Consider the following 22,166-nt stretch of genomic DNA (forward strand, 5'->3'; position numbering starts at 1 on the left):
TCCTTATTGGAAATCTGTCTTCCTGGATTATATTCTGCTTGGACTAATATTAAATTATGTTTTATCTTTTGAGTAAATACCAGTTGGCATCAACTGAGGGGCATTAGTTCTGAGGCATGCTGGTAACATGGGGAATCAGCTTAGACTTAAAAACTTGGCACACCCAGTGCATGATATATAGTCCAGAGTATCAGTGACTCTCACCCCAAATTAGCTCTTCCCTGAACTTCTCTTTGAGAAGCTATTGCTCAGAATAACCTTGGATGTTGAGCAATCAGGTAGTCAATTCTAATTTTATCTTCACAGGGATTCTGTGGGACAGGAGAGGTAATTATTATGATTTTCACTTGACAGACATAGAAACTGAGGCACAGAGCAGGGACATAGCACTCTCTTACTGCCCCCTCCTCTCTTAGGGTGGGACTCAGATGGAAGATTGAGGTCTTGCTGAGCTGGGAAGAATTTTGAGGGAGCAGAACTTTGTTCCCTCCTGCTGGGGAGATGCAGGTCATGCAGAGGGACTGTAGAGGAGCATATTGAAGGATGGCTCTAGGCTTAAAAGAGAAAAAAGAAACAGTCTTTAGTTCAAAGTCCTACTTTAAAATCTGGTTTTCTGCATTCCTGAAGTTCCTTAGGGCCAGAGACTGAACCTCCTTCTCTTTCATATCTATCACCTTGAGGATTTGCAGGATCCAGGGCAAGAGTGCATGCAAATGGAAGATGCCAGCTTCCAGCCATCTCCTTCTCTTCCTTGGCCTGACTCCCACCTGCATCTCTAGGGAGACAGAGGTTGTGGGAACACAGTAAGCAAGAAAGCACAAGTACAATAAATGTTATGGGATGGGGTGGCCCAGGGTTGGACCGGGAGGGAGATGTCCTAGAGCTGGGTTATCTTATCATGGGAAGGTACATGGAGTTGCCTGTAAGTGGGAACCATTATTTTTCCTACAATAATTCAATTCCTTTATGCAAAAGACAGAGAGATCTGTAGACTCAGGCACAAAAGTGCTCCCCAGACTGGTCATTGGGCCATTATGTTCCACCCAGATTCAGGGTTCTTGCCTCAAACAGTACCTGGTTAGGTTTGTTGAAACAGGACTTTAACGCAAATATCCCTATGCAGTATGAGTAATGCAAAAATCCACATCTATTGACTAGTTGCATAAAAATATAACTAAGTACAAAAACCTCCAAGAAAGTCACATTGCAGTGAGTTTTCTTTGACTATCAATCATTTCCCACTTGAGAGTTTATTCAATTTCTTCTGTCCCTTCAGTTATTCTAAACTGTCTTTGCTGTTATTTCCATTTCACGTGATTAGGGACTCTAGCCAGTAAACCAACGCCCAGTTGGCACGAGTACCAGTGTTACCAGGTTTTATTGAACATGGTTAAATCTTCATAAACTCAGTTTTGCTTTCTCATAGAATTCTGCAATCGGAAGAAATTTAAAATCTGGTGTTTGAATGCTCTAAGTAACTAAGGTCTCACAACCTTCTAAGGCAACTGAGTCCACCTATCACTCTGACTTCCAAAGTGTTCAGCTGAGACCTGTATTCTCCAATCTTCTTCTTCTTCTTCTTTAAGATTTTATTCATTTATTCATGAGAGACACACACAGAGAGAGGCAGAGACACAGGCAGAGGGAGAAGCAGGCTCCATGCAGGGACCCCAATGTGGGACTCGATCCCGGGACTCCTGGATCACACCCTGAGCCAAAGACAAATGCTCAACTGCTGAACCACCCAGGCATCCCCTTCACCAATCTTCTAATCATTATTCTGCATTTGGCCTTTGGGGTCCATACAGAATATCTCCAGTTCCTTTCCCAGTTGACCACTATGGCCCAGTTTACCACCATAATCCATCTGAGTTGTTCCTGTGGATCAGACACCCCCTAATGTCTTCAGCTGTTCTCCATTATTCTCCTTAAGAGCTGTCTCCTTAAGAGCAGAGTTTTCAATGTTTCAAGAGGCTCCAAGTGAAGATGCTGCATGGGCTGTTGGATGGATGGATAACCTCACATTCAGAAGAGAAGACTAAGCTAATGGATATAGATTTGAGAATCATTAGATTGTGTAGAGGTGATCAAAACCTTATAACAGTAGATAAGACCACCTAGGGAGGCTTCGAGGTGAAGAGAGAGTAGAACCTGGAGGGGAGGGAGATGGATTGTTCAAGGAAGGGTGGATGAAGAGGGAGGAACATTCAAAGGACATGGAGAAGGAGAGGTTGGAGCTGCTGGGGAATTACTGAGGAGAGTGTTACTATGGAAACCCAGGAAGGAGAGAGTTTAAAGTGGGAATAACAATGATGTTTAAGGCAGCAGAGGCCTGGGCATTTGGCAGCTGGAGAGAAGTGAGAATGGAAGCTAGAGAACAGAAAGCTGAGAATGAGAGGGGGCAAATGGAGTCAGTGAGCTGGGAAGGGAAGTGAGGACCTAAGGAATGGAGAGTCTAGGAGAATATACTTGTCTCTAGATTAGGAGTGACCTGAGTTTATTCCAGAGCTAATGGGAAGGGGCCAGGAGAGAGTGTGGGTAGACAGTAGTGGGCAGGATGCCTAGTTTTCCCTTGGCACAGAGAGGACAAATAACTTGCTCCAGGTCAGTTAGCTGTAAACAGGACAGCAGAGCTAGGATTAGAATGCCAGGTAGCTGGTTTTAGAGTCTAAATTCTTAAGTTTCTTTAAGAGAGAAAGAAGTTAATATATAGAACAAAAAAAGAGAAGGAAGCTAAAGAGAGAGTGGGGGTCCTGATGATGTCCGAGTCCCTGGTTCTAGTCCTTAAGGACCAAACTTTTGTGATTCCTGCTTTCATGAGACTTAATTCTTCAGCTATGTCTTTGATGCTCTGAGGTGCTCCAGTGTCATTTTAATAAAAGGTGAAACTGGAGAGATTCTCCCGGACAGGCTGTTGTTTCCAGGAAACTGAAGTTTCATGTAGCCCTGATATCTGGGGATCTCTGAGGGGCAGGATATGGTATTGACCCTGAGGGATTGTGTAGGATTCCCTCTGTCTTGCTTGAGGAAGAGGATGTGGCAGTTGAGGTTACTGAGTCAGACCTGTCATGGGAGTATCCAGCTGCATTAGTCTTCTTTGTCCTAGTCTTGCCTTCCCTAGGTTTTCCCCATGCTCTGTCCACTTGAGATCTTTGAGGGTTCACCCACCACCTATCTGAGCTGGAACACTCTGGGTGTCAGTTTTTTGTTGCCTTCCTCCTTCGCTTCTGTAGCCTGGGACCCACTGGCTACATTCTCATCAGTGGCCTACCACTTGCTCTCCCTATGCACCTGTTAGGCCATTTCCCAACCCCAGAAGTGGCCCACTATTCATTTTCTCTGTGGGAATTCAGCTAGAGAAAAACCCCACAGCCAGACTGCTAGTTCCAGAACAAAATTTATGATTTCCAACCTCAGCCAGGTTCTCAATGTTGCTGAAAAATCTTTTTATTTCTCTCTTGGTCAGTACTTTTCAGATACCCCATGCTGACAGCTCTGTGCTCTGGTCATACTTCTTGAGCCCCCTTCTCCTTTCCTCTCTGTCATTTCTGCCTGTACAGCCGGGGCAGGGATGGGATGCATATTGAATGGGTAGTTAGTGAAGGTGGTGTGTGCTATGCCCAGAATATTAAAGGAAAGGAAACCAGAGGATCCTTAAACCACATTATGATATTGGTGTCTGTGCCTCAGATCAGAAATCTACAAAGCCACTGAAAGAGATGAGTTGGATCCCAGACCTGAATTATGGTTTTAACATAGCCAAAAAGAATGTGTCCATTTACAAGTGCCTTGGTCAGCCATGAAAGTCCAAGGAAGGGACACCTGGGTGGCTCAGCGGCTTGGGGCCTGCCTTCAGCCCAGGGCGTGATCCTGGAGACCCGGGATCGAGTCCCACGTTAGACTCCCTGCATAGAGCCTGCTTCTCTCTCTCTCTCTGCCTTTCTCTCTGCCTGTGTCTCTGCCTCTCTGTATCTCTCAAGAATAAATAAATAAAATCTAAAAAAAAAAAAAAAAGAAAGTCCAAGGAAAAGGGAGTCCTAGAGGCAATCTCTAAGATGAACCATTTCAGTCACTGAACAATTGCAAATGATCACACACACACACACACACACACACACACACACACACACTCATTGGATCCCACTGTGACCCCAGTGAGAAGGAAAATATGGCAAATTTGAGCTTCATAATGTAGTAGCTGCAGCAACACAGGGAACAATGAAAACTGTACACGACAATCATCAAATATTTGACACAATCTTCAGACTGGGGCTCTGACAGCTAAAAAGCTCATTTGGTAGCCCTGTGGTGTTTGTTTTATTTTTTTTTAATTTTATTTATTTATTCATAGAGACACACACAGAGAGAGAGACAGAGGCACAGGCAGAGGGAGAAGCAGGCTCCATGCAGGGAGCCCGATGTGGGACTCGATCCAGGGTCCCCAGGATCAAAGCCCAGGCTGCAGTTGGCAGCTGCTAAACCGCTGCACCACCGGGGCTGCCCTGGTGTTTGCTTTAGACAAGGTTCCATGATATTGTTGACTCACAAATTTCTATCTCTAGTCCTTTTGCTTGAACTTCAAACTTGTGTATCCTACTGTTTATACAACATCTATCTTTGAATATTGAACAAATATTTCAAATTGAAGAGGACCAGAACTTAATTCCTCTCTCTGCCTGAAACCTGTTTTATCTGTAGTCATTTCCATTTGGGTTAATGTTCATGGTTCAGCTAAAATTATCCATCAGCATCTAATGAAGGAACCTGGGTGATCAGGAACTGTTGTTGTTTTACAGTTGCTTTTCCTACCATAGATTTACCCTACGTTAGCTCTCTGGGTAGGGTAGTAGTCGTGACTTTCAACCCCTCCTGGGCAGCCCCTAGTCCTGGAGGGCTTAATGGGGCTGGCCAGACCTGAAGATCTTAGGGGAGGAAGCTCAAGGATCATCCTAGAAGCCTGGATTCTGTTAGGGCAGGAAACAGAGTGATCATCATCAACCAGGGTGGCCTAGGTTCAAGTCCTGGCTTCACCACTTACTAGTGAGAACCAGGTAAGTTATTTACCTTCTAGAGGACTTAGATCCTCATCAGTAAAATGATGGTTTTAACAGTATCAATGAGGGAGAGGAGTGTTAAATGAGAGAATATATAGATGCTGGCGCATAGTGAAAGCTCAATTAAGTACTGGTGGTTATTCTTTATCTTAGGATTTCCTGAGCTAAGAGTGAAGAAATGAAAGTGGTTTGAGAGCCTAAAGAAATTCTTCTGAAATTCATAAAAAGCAATACATAAAATACTCATTGAAGAGTTGAAATGGAAAAAGATAATCTTCCCATAAATATTGGTGTATCAGTTCATAATTTTTCATATTATTCATTCCTTAATTAATCCATTAATCAACACACATTTACTGAATACTTACTGTATGGTGGGCACTGTTCTAAATGCTGGGGGGAAAAACCAGTAATCAAAGCAGGCAAAATCCTTGTTTTCTAGACTAAGCTTCTATGGGGGCCAAATATTAAACTAAATAAATAAATTATATTTTAGATGGGGGGTAAGAGTGATTCATTTGGAGTGTTAAATAGGGTGATCAGAGAAGGCACATAATACTATGTTCTAACTTGGAGGAAGATATAAAAGTATCTAACCTGCAGGAAGCTATAAAAATATCTTAAAATACAGTCCCAGCCCTCTAGAAATTCTTGATCAGGTTAAGGAGACAAGGCAGCATTCACATGTCAATAAGTGATGAAACAAACAAGGCATTATGTGAATGGCTGGCGGAGACAAGCAATATTCTAGAAGGTCAGAGAAGCTAGAAAGCAGGAGAGGAATGCAGCCCAAGGACCCGTTAACAGGAATAGTCTGAAAAAGTTTCATACAGGGAGTGGAATTTAGCTGGAAAACAGTGAAACAAGTTTTTCTCTTGCCCTTGTTCCCCTCCCTTTTACTGCTGGGAAGCAGCTTGTGTTGCAACGGGTAGAAAAGAAACACGAAACTTGGCATTTTCCAGGAAGATGCTGTAATGAGAAGACACCATAATAGGAACAGAAAACTGCCTCAGTGGCTTCAGTGGAAGTCCACGTGACCAATCAGAATGGTCTGGAGGGAGCACACAGCTTTTAGGTCAAGGCCAGATTTTGAACTCGGTAGGAACCAAACTCCTGGAGACTCACTAACAACTTCCACCTCGGGGTGATTCCAACTCTTTGTAGCATGAAAATGTGAGCAGGCCACAGGTGACCCTAGCTTAACCACCAGGAGCTGCCAGCAGGAGGGTCCTTCTTATCTTTCCTAAGTCTTTGTGCTTTCACCTGTTCTCTATAGATGTGGCTAAGTCCCACTATGCGTCTGTGTTAGAAAAGCCCCAATGAGTACAGATACAGCCTGGGGGGTGGTAGCTAGGTGCAAAATGGGGCTTGAGAAGTGTGAGTTCCTGGTACCCATTTTAGATTGGATTGCAAGGGGAGAAAGAGCTCAGGATGTGTGAACCAGGAAACAGATTGGTTCTTTGGGCCTAAATGAATCAAATTTCTAAGGAATCAAATACATTAAATTCACCCCTGCTTGGTAAAGCAGGCACTGAGTTGCTCTAATAAAGTAGACAGGAGAAAAAGCAAATGCTTAGATAATTGGGCTTTAGAGTACTCTGAGGATGGAGGAAAGTAGACTTTTTTTTCTTTTCTTTTTTTTTTTTTTGAAAGTAGACTTCTTGATCTCTTCTCATTTTCTATGTGGAATGGCTATTGGAGTCTTATCTTTATTTTTCTCATGGCTGTTTGGCCTTCAGCTTGAACTAGTATCTAGTATGTCTTGTGTTCTTAGTAAAGACAATGACCCTTGTAAAATGTGGTTAAAAACTTAAGACAGATGGGCAATGAGGAGGGCAATTGATGGGATGAGCACTGGGTGTTATACTATATGTTGAAAAATTGAATTCAAATAAAAAAATGTAAACAAACAAAACAAAAAACCTAAGACAAATAAGCAAACAAACAAAAACCAAAAGTTTAGGCTTTGAAGAAAGATGAGCTCAGGTTCTTTTCTTGGCTCCCTACATTACTACCTCTGTGGCCTTGACCAAGTCATTACCATCTCTCTGGGCCTGTGTCCTCATCTGAAAAATGAGTATGATGATAGTGCAAACTTCACGAGGTCATGGTAGGGGTCAAATGGGAAAATACAAGTAGAGCACAGAAACTGGCATGTGGAAAGTGCTCAACAAGTGCTAGTTATTACTGTTATTTAGCCAACTGGGAATGAGGGAGAATGATTATTTTTAAAAAATTTTATTTATCTATTCATGAGAGACACAGAGAGAGGCAGAGACACAAGCAGAGGGAGAAGCAGGCTCCCTGCGGGGAGCCTGATGTGGGATTTGATCCCAGGACCCTGGGATTAAGACCTGAGCCAAAAGCAGATGCTCAACCACTGAGCCACCAGGGTGCCCCAGGAAAAATGATTTTTTAAAATAAAATTTTATTTATTATTTATGATAGTCACAGAGAGAGAGGCAGAGACACAGGCAGAGGGAGAAGCAGGCTCCATGCACTGGGAGCCTGACGTGGGATTCGATCCCGGGTCTCCAGGATCGCGCCCTGGGCCAAAGGCAGGCGCCAAACCGCTGCGCCACCCAGGGATCCCAGGAAAAATGATTATCAAGGGACAAATGTACAACAAGTTGACATAGAGGAAAAGCTGTACTGCCTTGTAACCAAACATCCCCAACAATTCTCCCAATTGGCAGGCCCTGATTGCCTTCAGAATGTCCCTAGATTTGCCCCTTCCAATCCTCTTTCCTCCAAACCCAGTCCCACAGTCCTGAGCTTCATTCCTATCTTCCCTGAAATCCAACATGGAGGTCTCGCTCCCTGATTACGGTGGCCAGAAGCTGTGTCTTGGTGTCTCCACAGATGTCTGTGTCTGTTTCGCCCTGCTCTTCTTCAGATCCTTGTAACATTGCAGATGTCCTTCTCTCCTATCCTCTGTCCTTCAATGAGCTTCATCCAAATTATGAACATTTTCTCTTTGGGGTCATTCATCCTAGATGAGCAAAGCTTGCAACTGTGTACATGGATGTGATCTGAGGGTTAGGATGAAAGAAGTGCATTCATTCAGTTCAACAGTTACAAAACACAAGTGGTATTTTTACAGAGGAAATTCAAGTAACAATTAGATACCATTTTCTCTATGGCAAAGACAAGGATGACTATATACCTTGAGTAGGCGAGGAACATAAATTGATATAATCTTTGCAGAGAGCAGTTCAGCAATGTGTGTCAAAGTGTTCATACCCTAACATTTTCATATACCCTTCAACTTAGCAATTCAACTCATAGAATTTGAGAATGACGGTGAAGATTTACAACTTGTTCATCACAGCAATTGCTTAGAATCAGTGAAAAAAATTGCAAATGACCTACATGTTCAAGAGTAGGGGATTGGCTGAGTAAGTGAAGACACATCCCTGTACGAGATCACTCTGTAGCCATTATGGCTAACGTTATGTAAATCCCTTTATGGGCCATGAGAGATGGTGGTCATATATTATCATATAGAAACTCAGTGACAAAGCACTGTGTAGGGGCGACTGGGTGGCTTGTTAGGTTGAGCGTCTGGCTCTTGGTTTGGGCTCTGGTCATGATCTCTATCTGGGTTGTGAGATGAAGCTCCATATCTTGTTCCATGTTCAGCTCAGAGTCTGCTTGAGATTCATCCCCTTTCTCTCTCCCTCCCTCCTCCCCAACCTCATGCATGCTCTCTCCCAAAATAAATAAAATCTTTAAAAAAAAAAAGCACTGTGTATAGTGTGTTATAATGAATATTTATGTATTTTTAAAAAGATTTTATTTATTTATTCATGAGAGACACAGAAAGAGAGAGGCAGAGACGCAGGCATAGGGAGGAGCAGGCTCCATGCAGGGAGCCTGATGCGGGACTCGATCCCGGGTCTCCAGGATCACACCCCGGACAGAAGGCGGAGTCAAACCACTGAGCCACTGGGGCTGCCCTATTTATGTATTTTTAAAGTTTTGAAAGATGTATACCAATTTATATACTAGTATCTTTGGATTTGAAAATTACATAAGATTTTTTATCTTCTTTTTACTTCTCCATATTTTCTGATTATTCTATGATGATTGTGAATTAGTCATGTAATTGTAAGCCATTATAATCTGCATAAAATTGCCAGCAACACATTTTAGGCTTGGGGGTTCACAAATGAATAAGGGGGAAGAGAACAAACATTTGTTGAAAGTTTCTAATGTGCCAGACACTAGACTGAGGTCTTTGCATTAACTTATTTCATTTAACTTTCGCCATAATTGCATGAGATATTATGATCCCAGTTTACAGATAAGGACACTGAGGCTCACAGAAGATTAGGAACTGGCTCAAGGTCATACATCCATTGGGATTTTGAATCATGTCTCATTCCAAAGCACCTATCATTATTCAAATAGATTTGAATTTTTTCCATGACAGCATAGGAGCTTGCAATCTAGGGGAGCTTAGCACCCACATACCCAAAGACTTCTGGCCCAGGCAGTCCCCGGCCAGTGGCATAGGAACTGTACAACAGAGGTCTGTGGAGATGTGGAGATGCAGCCTCTGGCCACTGCCGCGGGGGAGCGAGATCTGACGTGGACTCAATGTTAGACTTCTGTAGCCAGCAAATACGGTTAGGGCTCTCTCAGAAGGCCAAAGCATGTGGGGTGCAATGGCAAGGAAGGGCAGGTGGGAACAGATGAGACGTCTTGGAGTCAACATGGAGAGGCTTCTGACACAAGCAGTACTGGACTGGGGTTGTCTGAATGAGGCTTGCTGACTCATATTTCATGGCTGATCCTTTTGCACTTCATTTATTTTCTGGCAGGACCACTTTTGTCTCATTGATTTTCACTCTTGGATTTGTGTATTTGTTTGAAACCTCTTCATTACATTTTGATTAGTCTTTGTGCCCCATTGAATACTTGTGAGTGTTTCCATTTCACACTCATTGAAGAGCCAAGTGAAGAGGAAGACATCCTGTCTGTAGGGACCAGCAGAGGCTCCCAGCGGCAGTGACTGGCAGGGTCCCTGGTGTGCCACTCCATCTTCTCTACTACCTGGAGTCCTCCAAGACACTGGAAGCATCAGAGAAGAAGGAAAGGAGAGGAACAGAGGGCAAAGGAATAGGTTGGGAAAAAACTTGAACTACTAGGGATGAGGCTGAACTATAGGAACAGAATCCCAGGCCAGGTCTAGCAGGGCAACGTGGGCATCTCTCTCTCTCTCATCTGGCATTTGACCAACTAGAGATTCACTTGGGTTATATTTAAAAATGTGTCTTTGAAAAATGTATGCAATTCATGATTTTGGATTGGAAAATAGAGTTTTTTTAAAAAAAATCTCTAGGAAGATTAAGGGATATAAGTCAGTCATACATTAATTAGTTTTATAAGCTTTCTTATTCTGTGGGGATAAGCTAGAAAAAAAAGGGAGATAGATTTTGATTTAAGAGGTAAAAATAATTCTAAGGAGAAGAATTAAAATGGGATGAACTGCTTTTGCATTTCCCATACTGTGCACGTTGCCTGACTGGTCTCTGGAAATGTGAGACTTATGAGTTGTATAAAAAGCTTAACCTCTAGGTTCCTCCAGGATGTGGGATTCTGGTGGTCTCTGAACCTCTTTCTTACTCGTAGTACATTTCACCCATTTCCTCCTTCCTGTTTGCCCTCCCTTCTGAACACCTGCCTCAGGAAACCATCTTCTCTCTTCTCTTCCTTGCACCCCTCCCTGCTGGGCTCAACCTCCTGATTCTAGGATCCTAGATGTTCCTGGTCCCTTAAGTGTCCTTCCTCTGAGTGTCATCCATGGACTGCTTGCATTGGAAGAGATTCTGTGGGTCTTGAGAGTTCTGGGCTCCACTTCAGACCTGATGAATCAGAACCTGGAATCTGCATTTTAACAAGCTCCCTCGGTGCTTCCTCTGCATCTGGAAGTCATGAAGCTCTTGTTCTGTGGCCTCGGAGGTTACTCAGAACCTCTTTCTTGAATCTCCAACTTCTTCCCCTCTTTCTCTAGTTGTAATCTTCTCTCTTCAAATGTCTCATTGGCATAGAGATACTCGATCTTGCACTGCAAATGGTCCATATGGGATAGGTGGTTTCTAGGGTCTGCCACAATACCCAATGATTATTTAGAACCAGATATGAGAGGAAAATGAGTTTGGAATTCTAAACTACCTTTGAAACTTTTTAAAAATTCCTTTTTAAAAAATATTTTATTCATTTATTTGATGGGGGTGGTGGGGGGAGAGTACAGGCAGGGAGAACAGCAGAGAGAGAAGGAGAAGCAGGCTCCCCACTGAGCAGGGAGCCTGATGTGGGCCCAATCCCCAGACCCTGAGATCATGACCTGAACCAAAGGCAGCCACTCAAGTGACTGAACCACCCAGATGCCCTGAAACTCTCTTTTTATATCTTGGGAACAAAAACCATGAATGGTCTGGGATGATCTGTACAGTTATTGCTGAAATTTCTGGAGTGTTGAGTATTTGGAAATCTGATTCCAGAAACAAATTGGCTGTGCCACCAGTCATAAAACAATCTAGTCCTGAAAGGCTTGATGGGTAAGGACAAACAGGGACATGGGAAGAGAATGAGGAGGCTTCAGCACTGCATGAACCCAGTGGAATTGTTTGGCCTTTAGGGCCAGGAGCATGCAAGGAGCAGCTGCTCCACGTGAACTGGGCATTTGGGGTCTGTTGAGGTAGAGACAAGGTCTTGGCCCAGCTGACTGTCATCGAAACCACTCAGAGGCATGGGTGCAGAGCTGGGAAGGCAAGTGCCTGTCTGTCACGTGGAGGGCTTTGCTGATCTTCGACACTGGATATTCCCCCTTGCCCTGGTGCCAGGAATTAGGGGAGAGAGCACTCTGGGCCTGAGTAAAGGCCAGGGATGGCAGGCACAGGTAGGGAAGGAGCCAAAGAAGATGACTCTGATATAAAGTCCAGCTTCGGGGATGCCTGGGTGGCTCAGCGGTTTAGCACCTGCCTTTGGTCCAGGGCATGATCCTGGAGTCCCAGGATGGAGTCCCGCGTCGGGCTCCCGGCATGGAGCCTGCTTCTCCCTCTGCCTGTGTCTCTGCCTCTCTCTCTCTCTTTCTCTTTATGTCTATCATGAAAAAATAAAAATAAAATATTTGAAAAAAAAAGTCCAGCTGCTTAGGGTGGAGAATAAATCAAAGAGAAGGAATCAAGGTGGTTAGGGTAGAAAGCATGCACTCACTCACCCCATCCATCACTCCCATCAGGCATCTTTCTGAACAAGCCCCAGTCCTGGAAGGCAGAGGCTGAGCAGAGGTTAGAGCCTTCTCAGCATTACACCTGGGTTCAAGCCCCAGTTCTGCTACTTTACTTCCTAGTTGTATTTTGTGGGGAAGCCCAAGCTCTCTTTCAGCCTGCTTCTTTATCAGTAAAATGAGGATAGAGAGAGTACCTGGCACACAGGGTTACTGCAGGACTCGAATGAGCTCATGTGCTCATGGTTGCCATTTGATAAATATTAGTTATTGTCGTTGTTATTATTATTATTACTATTCAGGAGAGGAAGATCATCAATGAGATGTTTGGGCAAAAATAATCAAACCTATCCCTTACCTCTTTCTCTATAGATTGAGATGAATCTGTTAAGTATTTAAAGAAATGCCATCATTTCCTGACTTCTTTCAGTGAAAAGTGTTTCTTCTCTGTATTTCCTTTCTGCAGGTAGAGAATGGACAGGTTAGCACCATCTTGAGCTTCACAGAGCTCACAGTCTGTCAGGGAAGAGAGAAGAGGGAATAAGTAATTTCACAAACTGCCGAGGAGGAGGAGTTCAAAAGGGGGCGGGCTTAATACATAGGGAGAAGAAATGTGTGGGAAATATCAGAAAGGGAGACAGAACATAAAGACTCCTAACTCTGGGAAACGAACTAGGGGTGGTGGAAGGGGAGGAGGGCGGGGGGTGGGGGTGAATGGGTGACGGGCACTGAGGGGGACACTTGACGGGATGAGCACTGGGTGTTATTCTGTATGTTGGTAAATTGAACACCAATAAAAATTATTTTATTAAAAAAAATACATAGCGGTGATGGTGCTGTTCCCCCAGTGGCCCAAGCTGCTGCTCCCTTGACCCTACCTTCCCAAAGTAACACCGAACAGGCCAGTCCACTGATAAATCACTGAGGAAAGGTTTATTACCAAGAAAAGGCTTTAAATGTATTTCTTTTATTTTTCCCTGAAAATTTAAGCCGGTTTTAGGGAATTGCTATAACTTGAAAAATTTCATGCATGGCATAGATATCTGGCAAAGAGTTGTAAAATCAAATGTGTACTCCTCCTATTTAGAGGAATTATAAAGACACCTGTGATATAGTAAAAAGAGCTCTGATCTTGGGGAAAGAAAAGCTAGGTATATGCTATATGACATCAGTTCCACATGCTGTATGACATTAATCAGGTCACTACATCACTCTGAGTTTCTTCATCTGTAAAATGGGATGAAGACATCTAACTCTCAGGGAGAAGGATTACATACAATTGTACTCAAGACAAACTGAAATGATAAACAAACATATGGTTACGTTTATCTGGCAGTCTAAAAAACCAGAATTTTCCAGACAGCAAGAATGTCAAAAATAATAAAAACCAGTTCAAGTGTAAAAGACTAACATTTGAGAACTTACTGTGTCTAAGCATAGTTGACACAGTTCACTTAGTTCTCATAAATAATTGGTGCAATAGATACTCTTAACTATCATTTTATAGATGAGAAACCCAAGGCGTGGAGAAGTAAAGTAACTCATCCCATATCTCCTGAACTTGCAAGTAGCAAAATTTGAACTCACCCCTGGGTCCTCTTTCTCAGCAGGCTATACTGTGGGTGCTCAGGTGCATGATCTCCTTTAAAATGCACAGCAATCCTAAGAGGGCTGTTATCATTTCCACTGAGCCGGTGAAGAAGCTAAGGCATTGAGAGAATAGTGACTTTCTCAAGGTCACAAAGTTAAGAAGTTGGACTCAGGATTCAAACTCTGGCAGCCCTCAGGGCCTGTAATCTTAACCATCACTCTAATGTGTTCAAAAATTGTTATTTTTAAAAAGATTTTATTTATTTATTAATGAAGACACACACAGAGACAGAGATACAGGCAAAGGAGAAGCAGGCTCCCTGTGGGGAGATCCCAGGACTCTTCAGGATCATGAACCGAGCCAAAGGCATGCACTCAACCACTGAGTCACTCAGGTGCCCCCCAAATTATTTTCATAATCAATCACTTTAAAAAATCATGGTATTAGGATGCTTGAAGTAAGAGTCGCTATGGTGCAGAGTATAGGGCACTCACTGGGCTGTGAGTGACCCAGACGATGACCTCTGGGGATGTCACAGGGGTCACTCGGACCAATACAGGCAGAGTGGAGCCAGCTGTGACGGAAATCACAGTGACACCATGGAGGGGGCGCTGGTAACACAGATGTGCTAACAACCTACTTTGATTCATTACATGCTTTGGTGATGAACATCTACGTTGAATTACATTTGTGTAAATATGTACCATCAATCTCCTCCCAAATTTGCAAAATGGCAAAACAAACCAGAGGGAAAGCTCCAGAGGATTCGTGGAGGCCAGATCAAGTCTCTCTGCCTGTTGGGACTCTTTCCAGACTCGGGCCACCCACTGCAGTTCGCTCAATTTCCCCTGTCACCTGCAGGTGGCAGCACCAGCGTCATCGCTGTGAGTCCAAGAGAGAGTAGCTTAGAGACCGAAGATAATGGGGTTGGATAAAGAAGTAAGATCCCATGAATTCCGACTTCGGAAAAAAACATGTCATTCATTTCAACCCCTCCAGGCTAGCTGAACTTGAAACTCCCCATGCTCAGGCCTCGTGGGCCCAGAAGAGCTGCTGTGCGGGGCAGGCGATGAGGGCACGTGCAGCATCCTCTCCCCGGCTGTGCCAGGGGCTTGGCGAGGGCCCAAGGGACAGGGCCCAGAACAATACCCCGCGAGGTTATCAGTCCCTCGGCGGCCACACTGCAGCGCTGAGGCTGGCCCTTCACCTTTCACAAGACCTTATATCCCTGCATCCACTGCCACAGAGGATCCGCGCATGGTCAGCCGCCTCCCACATGCTGTCCCTCCGGGGGACAGGAGAAGCCTGCCACTGTGCATGTCCGGGGGAGGGGGGGGGCTGCTGTGGGCCCCACCACCCTGACTTCCCGCTCAGCGCAGGCCCTGGCAGAAAGCAGAGGAATTGGTCCTGGCTCTGCAGTCTGGGGACAGGAGGTTTTTCCCTTTAGACCAGACAGAGTGGTGGTCATTTTGTCCCACTTTTGCTGTGCAAGGACCTGTTCGCCATCTCTTTCTATGCCTTTTCTCTTTCCCTCAAATAGATACTCATGACATGCAAACCAAATGATTGGAGACTGTGGCCTTTCACAGAAGGACTTACATCTGTAGGGGAAGAACTGGAAACAACTGCATGACAAGTCATGGTGTCCTTTCAGACATGCACACAGGCTGTTGGGGGAGATCTTTGGGGGCAGTAGGTTCTTTCTACGATTCCTTAAATTACATCTCCTAATTCACAGTGGGCTCATGCCTTACATAGGCCAGGCCAAACATATGTGGCTGAAAGGGAAGTCTGACTTTTTGGCAAACCTCCTTCTCTTAGGTGAAGCATGGAGATATGACCTTAGTAATGTGAACAGCAATTTAGAATCTCAAGATAGAAGAAGCATGAAACTCAGAAACTTCTTTAATCAAAGTTGATTCTCTAGGAATTGCAGTTGCCTTTATGCAGCAACAGGTTTGGGAGACACCCATTCCACACATGGACTTCTGACAAGTAAATGTTAATCCCTGGTGTTTGTAATTATGATAATTATTACATGTGAACACCGTAGCTGGCACCCATTGTCATCTCCTGGTACTCCAGTACAAAGAATCATTAATTTAGTAGGTGGCACACTCCTATTAGTTTGTCAGTGCCCCCCCCCACCTTATGAAAGCAGGTATAATTATTTTCGTATAAAAATTACTTCTCCCTCTACTTTCCCTACCTAAAATCATCTTTCAGTGAGCTCCACCTTCCGGTGAAGATATCTGTCTCTTCCCCTCCCCCACTCACCTAAAGTCTCTAGACTCTGCCCTAGCTTGACCACCCAGGAAACAGTCTAGATTATACATTATGAAATTTGATTATAGTTGATTAAACACATTGTTAAATACTGCCCTGACTTGTTCTCAGTTTTCTTTCTGAAAGTATAATCTGAACTAGGTTGTGAGTACCAAGAGGACAAGGACCATATTCATTAATCCTGGGTTTAATAAGATATTAATAAGATTAAAAGTATGCTTAATAAATATTTGTTTAATAGATAGGTATCGAGATGACAGTTTATTGTTGAGAAACAGGAAAGTTCATCCACTTCATCTTTTGATGAACGTCCGAGTTTCAGCTCTGTGCCAAGAGGCTGCGCTGGGCTGTGTCAAGGATATCAAATATTAGGAAGACAAAGCCCCACTCTAATTTGTGGAGGGATAATGCATTCACACAGCTCACCATAAGGCAGTGTAAATGCCTCAGGAGTGTTAGAAACCAAGAGTCCTAAAGTTCAGAGGGGCAATAGAGAGAGCTCTTGTGGCTGGTGGTTGAGGAAATTTTAGAGAAATAGCTTCTGAGCAGGGCTTTGGGTATAGGAAGGATTTCAGAAGGTGAAATTGATGGGTGAGAGCTGCAGGCAGAGGGAATGGTATAAGCAAAAGTAGGGGAATGGGAAATAAGTACTAAAACTTGGGAAACCAAGCAACTCAGTTTGATTGCAGGAATGTGGTAAAAGTTACAATATCTGACATTTATTAAGAAACTCGTGTAGGCCTGGTATTATGTTTTGTGTAGTTTATCTTATCTCATCCTCCCAATAATACGTGAAGTAGGTGCTGCTAATACTCCCATTTTATGGATGGAGAAGCAGAGGTGCAGGTAATTTACCCAAGGCCTTAGCACTACTAGGTTGGGATCTGACTCTGGAGTCACGCTATTTGACCTCTAACGTGCATGTGGAAGGAAGGGAGAAACAAGATTGAGAAGATTGTTTGGCAGATGATTTTAAATTGTGCCTTGAATGTTAGAACTCAATTTGGTAAGTAGTGGAGGACTGCTGCTGATTATTGTACAGATAAGCCACCCAGTGACAGTCAGCCTTTAGGAAGACTGATATGGGAGCTGGAGGTAAGATGGATGAGAGGGGACAGAAACAGAAGGAAAGACCAAGGAAGAGGTGAATGCAGACGGGGGATAAAAACTCAAAGTGTGAGTGGAGCAATGAGATGGAACACAAGCAATTGTTGTAGAGATGTTTTAGAAGTAGATTCTGGCTTTCCAGTCAGGCGCTGAGTTGTTCTTCAGATCATGTCTGGTAGCTCCGTGGTTGTAACAGAGAACATGGAGGCCCAGAGGGAATGGACCCTGGGGACATCATTGAGAGCAACTGGCATGAGATTATCGATAACTTCGACAATACGAATTTAAAGGAATCTTTTCTTCGGGGCATCTATGCTCATGTTTTTGAGAATCCTTCAGCTATTTAACAGAGAACTATTATTCCTTGTATTAAAGATCCAAAAGATAATTCTGGCATTTGGAGACTATATGGGAGAAACTTGTCATGCCTGCATTGGTGGAACTGATGTTCGGAATGAAATGCAAAAACTGCAGGCTGAGGCTCTGCATATTGCTGTTAGTATGCCAGGGAAACTGATATGTTAAACAGAAGATATCTTTCTCCACAATGGATCAAATGTTTGTTTTGGATGAAGCAGATGAAATGTTGAGCCGAGAGTTTAAGGATCAAATCTAGGAGATTTTCCAAAAATTAAATACAAGTATTCAGGTTGTGTTGCTTTCTGCCACAATGCCGACTGATATGTTGAAGGTGACCCAAAAATTCATGAGAGATCCACTTTGAATTCTGGTGAAAAAAGAATTGATCCTTGAAGGAATCAAATAGTTTTATATTAATGTTGAAAGAGAGGAATGGAAGTTGGATACACTTTGTATTTCTATGAAACACTGATGATTACTTAGGCTGTTATTTTTCTCAATACAAGGCACAAGATGGACTGAGAAAATGCATGCCAGGGATTTCACAGTTTATGTCCTGCAAGGTGACATGGACCAGAAGGAATGAGAGGTGTCATGAGGGAATTCTGATCAGAGTCAAGCCCTGTTTTGATCACTTCTGCTTGTTAGCTCATGGGATTGATGTGCAACAAGTGTCATTGGTTATATACTATATCTACCTACTAATTGTGAAAACTATATTCACAGAATTGGCAGAGGGGGGTGATTTTGGGAGGAAAGGTGTGGCTATAAACTTTGTTACTGAAGAAGACAAGAGGATTCTTTGTGACATTGAGACTTTCTATATACTACAGTGGAGGAAATGCCAGTGAATGTGGCGGACCTTATTGAATTCCAAGGATGAGATAGTTTTTTTTTTAACATTTTTTAAATTTTTATTTATTTATGATAGTCACAGAGAGAGAGAGGCAGAGACACAGGCAGAGGGAGAAGCAGGCTCCATGCACCGAGAGCCCGATGTGGGATTCGATCCCGGGTCTCCAGGATCGCGCCCTGGGCCAAAGGCAGGCACTAAACTGCTGCGCCACCCAGGGATCCCAGGATGAGATAGTTTTGAATGCAGTGCTTACTGTTGCTGAATAGGTAACCACAATGTGCATTGTGCTTCTTTATTTGGGAATATTTGAATCTTATCTCAATGCTCATAACAGATCAGAAATATAGATTTTGATAGCACAGCAATGTTAGTTGTGAGATCTTTTGAGGAAAGGCTTTATCCTCTTTAGAGGTGGACTGTTGGGGCTGGGTATAAAAGATAGGGTCTGGGGGATCCCTGGGTGGCGCAGCGGTTTGGCGCCTGCCTTTGGCCCAGGGCGCGATCCTGGAGACCCGGGATCGAATCCCACATCGGGCTCCCGGTGCGTGGAGCCTGCTTCTCCCTCTGCCTGTGTCTCTGCCTCTCTCTCTCTCTCTCTCTCTCTCTCTGTGACTATCATGAATAAATAAATAAAATCTTTTAAAAAAAAAAAAGATAGGGTCTGTAAAATCTTTCTAAGAAATTTATTTCCTTCTGTAGAAGTGGTTGTATTAGATGTTTTCTATCATTTAATAATATATTTGTGGACTAAAAGATAAAATTACTATATAAAATCAGCCAATATGTTCGGTTAGCATATCTGCCTTTATTGTATTTGTCATTAGCCTAAATAGAAAGGCCTTTAAAATTGATTTTTTAAAGAAAGCATTTGAATGAGTTTTGTTTGGTATTGTATTTCTTCTTTTTTTTTTTTTAAGATTTTATTTATCTTTTCATGAGAGACACACAGAGAGAGGCAGAGACATAGGCAGAGGGAGAGGGAGAGGGAAAAGCAGGCTCCCTGTGAGGAGCCTGATGCAGGACTCGATCCCAGAATCTCGGGATCACTACCTGAGTGGCCTGAGCCAAGGGCAGATACTCAACCACTGAGCCACCCAGATGCCCCGGTATTGTATTTATTCAGTAAAGTATTTAATTAGTAAAAAAAAGAAAAAGATTCTATAGGGCTTGGTAACTTGGTGAAGTGTCAGGTGAAGGGAAGTGGACAGTTACTTGGACAGTGACTCTAAAGCATCAAGCTGAACCCCGAGGAAATGGCAGCAACATGGATGGGTGCCGGGAGGTAGGCAGAGCTGGTTCAAGAAAGATGGCTCCTTTTGCTTGGTCAGTGGTGTTGGTGGAACTACACTGGACTATATTTTGGAGGTCATGTGCAACAGACGGGGGGTTGGGGGAGATGCCAATCTGGAACACTGGAGTGAGGTTAGGGCTGAGGGTATAGCTTTGGGAATCCTTCATAGTGAAGACAGGAGAGAGAGAGCCCAAGGGGGGTGGGAGGCAAGGATGGGAAAGAGAGGGCCAAGGGGGGTGGGGAGCCTAGACAAGCGTAGGGAGGAACTGGAGAAAGACAAGTCACACAAGGCAAAAGAGGGACTGGTCAGTGAGAAGGGAGACTGAAAGGACATTACGAAAGCCAATGCGGAGACTTTTCAAGGCAGAAGGATGGTCAGCATCAAGCACCGTGGAAAGTCACAGAAGAAGAGGACTGAATTACTTTGGCAACTAGGGGTCACTAGATCTAACACTAGAGAATGAGATATGCATATTTTGATATGTGTATATGGTGGAATATTCTGCAGACATTAAAAACCAGGCTTTCTAAGAATATTTAAGGATTTGGCAATGAACAAAATGTTAACATATTCTGGGATGTTTTCTTATGTTTTCTGCCAGGCATTCCCGCTTTTGTCAAGCTGAACAGAGTTAAAGGTGGTGCTGAGAACTGGAATGGGATGTGAAAGGCTTGGTTGCTTGATATTGGAAAGGGCTTGGAGTGATGTGCGTGAAGGATCAGGGAAGATGAGGAAGAGGACAAGAAGGGGCCTGAATGACAGATGGTGAAGAAGGCAGAAGAGCCTGGGTATGGCAGAGAACTTGTGAATGAGAGAGAGGGCATAGCTTGAGTTGGTGAGAGCTGAAGAAGACATAGAGGTATGCTGATGATTGCCACCTTTCAAAGAATGTGATTTCTTATGTTATTTATTGGAGAAATTGAGGCAAAAATATAAATTTATTTTTAATGACTTTTTGGATGTTGCATAGATGAATCCTCTTTTTTTTAAAGGCATTTTGGGCTCAGTCAGTTCAGCATCTGACTCTTGATTTTGGCTCTGGTAATGATCTCAGGGTCATAGAATCAAGCCCCATATCTGGCTCTTTACTCAGCAGGAGTCTGCTGGAGATTCTCTTTTTCTGTCTCCCTCTAACCCTCCCCCTCTCTCTCTCTTTAAAATAAGAACATCTTCAAAAAAAAAAAAAAAAAAACATTTCATAATGGAGAATTTCCAAACATCCACAAAAACAGAGAAAATAGTTTGATGCACCTGATTCAGCCATCACTCACCTTCACCAATTACTAGTACATGGCCAGTCTATTTCATATGGACCCCACATGCCCCTAGGCATTAATGAGGCTCTTTGGGTGGCTCAGTTGGTTAAATGTCCAACTCTGGTTTAGGCTCAGGTCATGGGATTGAGCCCCGATTTTGGCTCCATGCTCAGTGTGGAGTCTGTTTGTGCCTCTCCCTCTGCTCCTCCCCCTGCTTGCATTCTCTCTCTCTCAAATACATAAATAAATAAAATCTTAAAAAAAAAAGAAATTAGGCATTGATGAAACAATGGTGAAATTCTAATAAAGTCTGTAAAAACATTAATTTATTGGTTTTGACAAGTGTACTATAGTTCTTTTTTTTCCTTTAAAGATTTTATTTATTTATTCATGAGAGGTACAGAGAGAAAGGCAGAGACACAGGCAGAGGGAGAAGTAGGCTCCATGCAGGGAGCCCAATGCAGGACTTGATCCAGGAACTGCAGGATTATGCTCTGAGCGGAAGTCAGAAGCTCAACTGCTGAGCCACCCAGGGGTCCGTACAGTTCTATGAGATATTAATATTTGGGGTGGCTGGATAAAGAGCACATGAGACCTTTTTTTTCACAATATTTGCAACCTTTTTAGAAGTCTGAATTTACGTAAAAATAACAGAGTTAAAAATTTGAAAGAGGAATTTCAGTAGAGTGACAGAGTAAGTTAAAGGTAGATTGTAGGGGATTAAGAAATAAAGGAAGAGGGCAGCCCGGGTGGCTCAGCGGTTTAGCACCTGCCTTCAGCCCAGGGCGTGATCCTGGAGACCCGGGATCGAGTCCCACATCGGGCTCCCTGCATGGAGCCTGCTTCTCCCTCTGCCTGTGTCTCTGCCTCTCTCTCTTCTCTGTGTGTATCTCATGAATAAGTAAATAAAATCTTAAAAAAAAAAAAAGAAATAAAGGAAGATAGGAAAGAACATGTTGCAACATCTGGCCATAGTTCAAGGGAGTAGGAAGATTACAATAGTTTTTTAATATAACAATATTGTTTTTTAGACTGGAGGAGAGGGGTGACCTGGGTTGCTCAGTCAGTTGAGTGTCCAACCCTTGATCTCAGTTCAAGTCGATCTTAGAATTGTAAATTCAAGTGCT

General features: G+C 43.4%; 1 pseudogene; it reads left to right on the forward strand.

The window, feature by feature from the left end:
- The first annotated feature begins 14,398 nt into the window (after nucleotides 1–14,398).
- On the forward strand, nucleotides 14,399–18,518 carry LOC144281408 (eukaryotic initiation factor 4A-II-like; annotated as a pseudogene).
- Nucleotides 18,519–22,166: the final 3,648 nt, after the last annotated feature.

Source organism: Canis aureus, chromosome 12 (genome assembly GCF_053574225.1).
Source record: "Canis aureus isolate CA01 chromosome 12, VMU_Caureus_v.1.0, whole genome shotgun sequence".
In the NCBI taxonomy this organism is placed as follows: domain Eukaryota; kingdom Metazoa; phylum Chordata; class Mammalia; order Carnivora; family Canidae; genus Canis; species Canis aureus.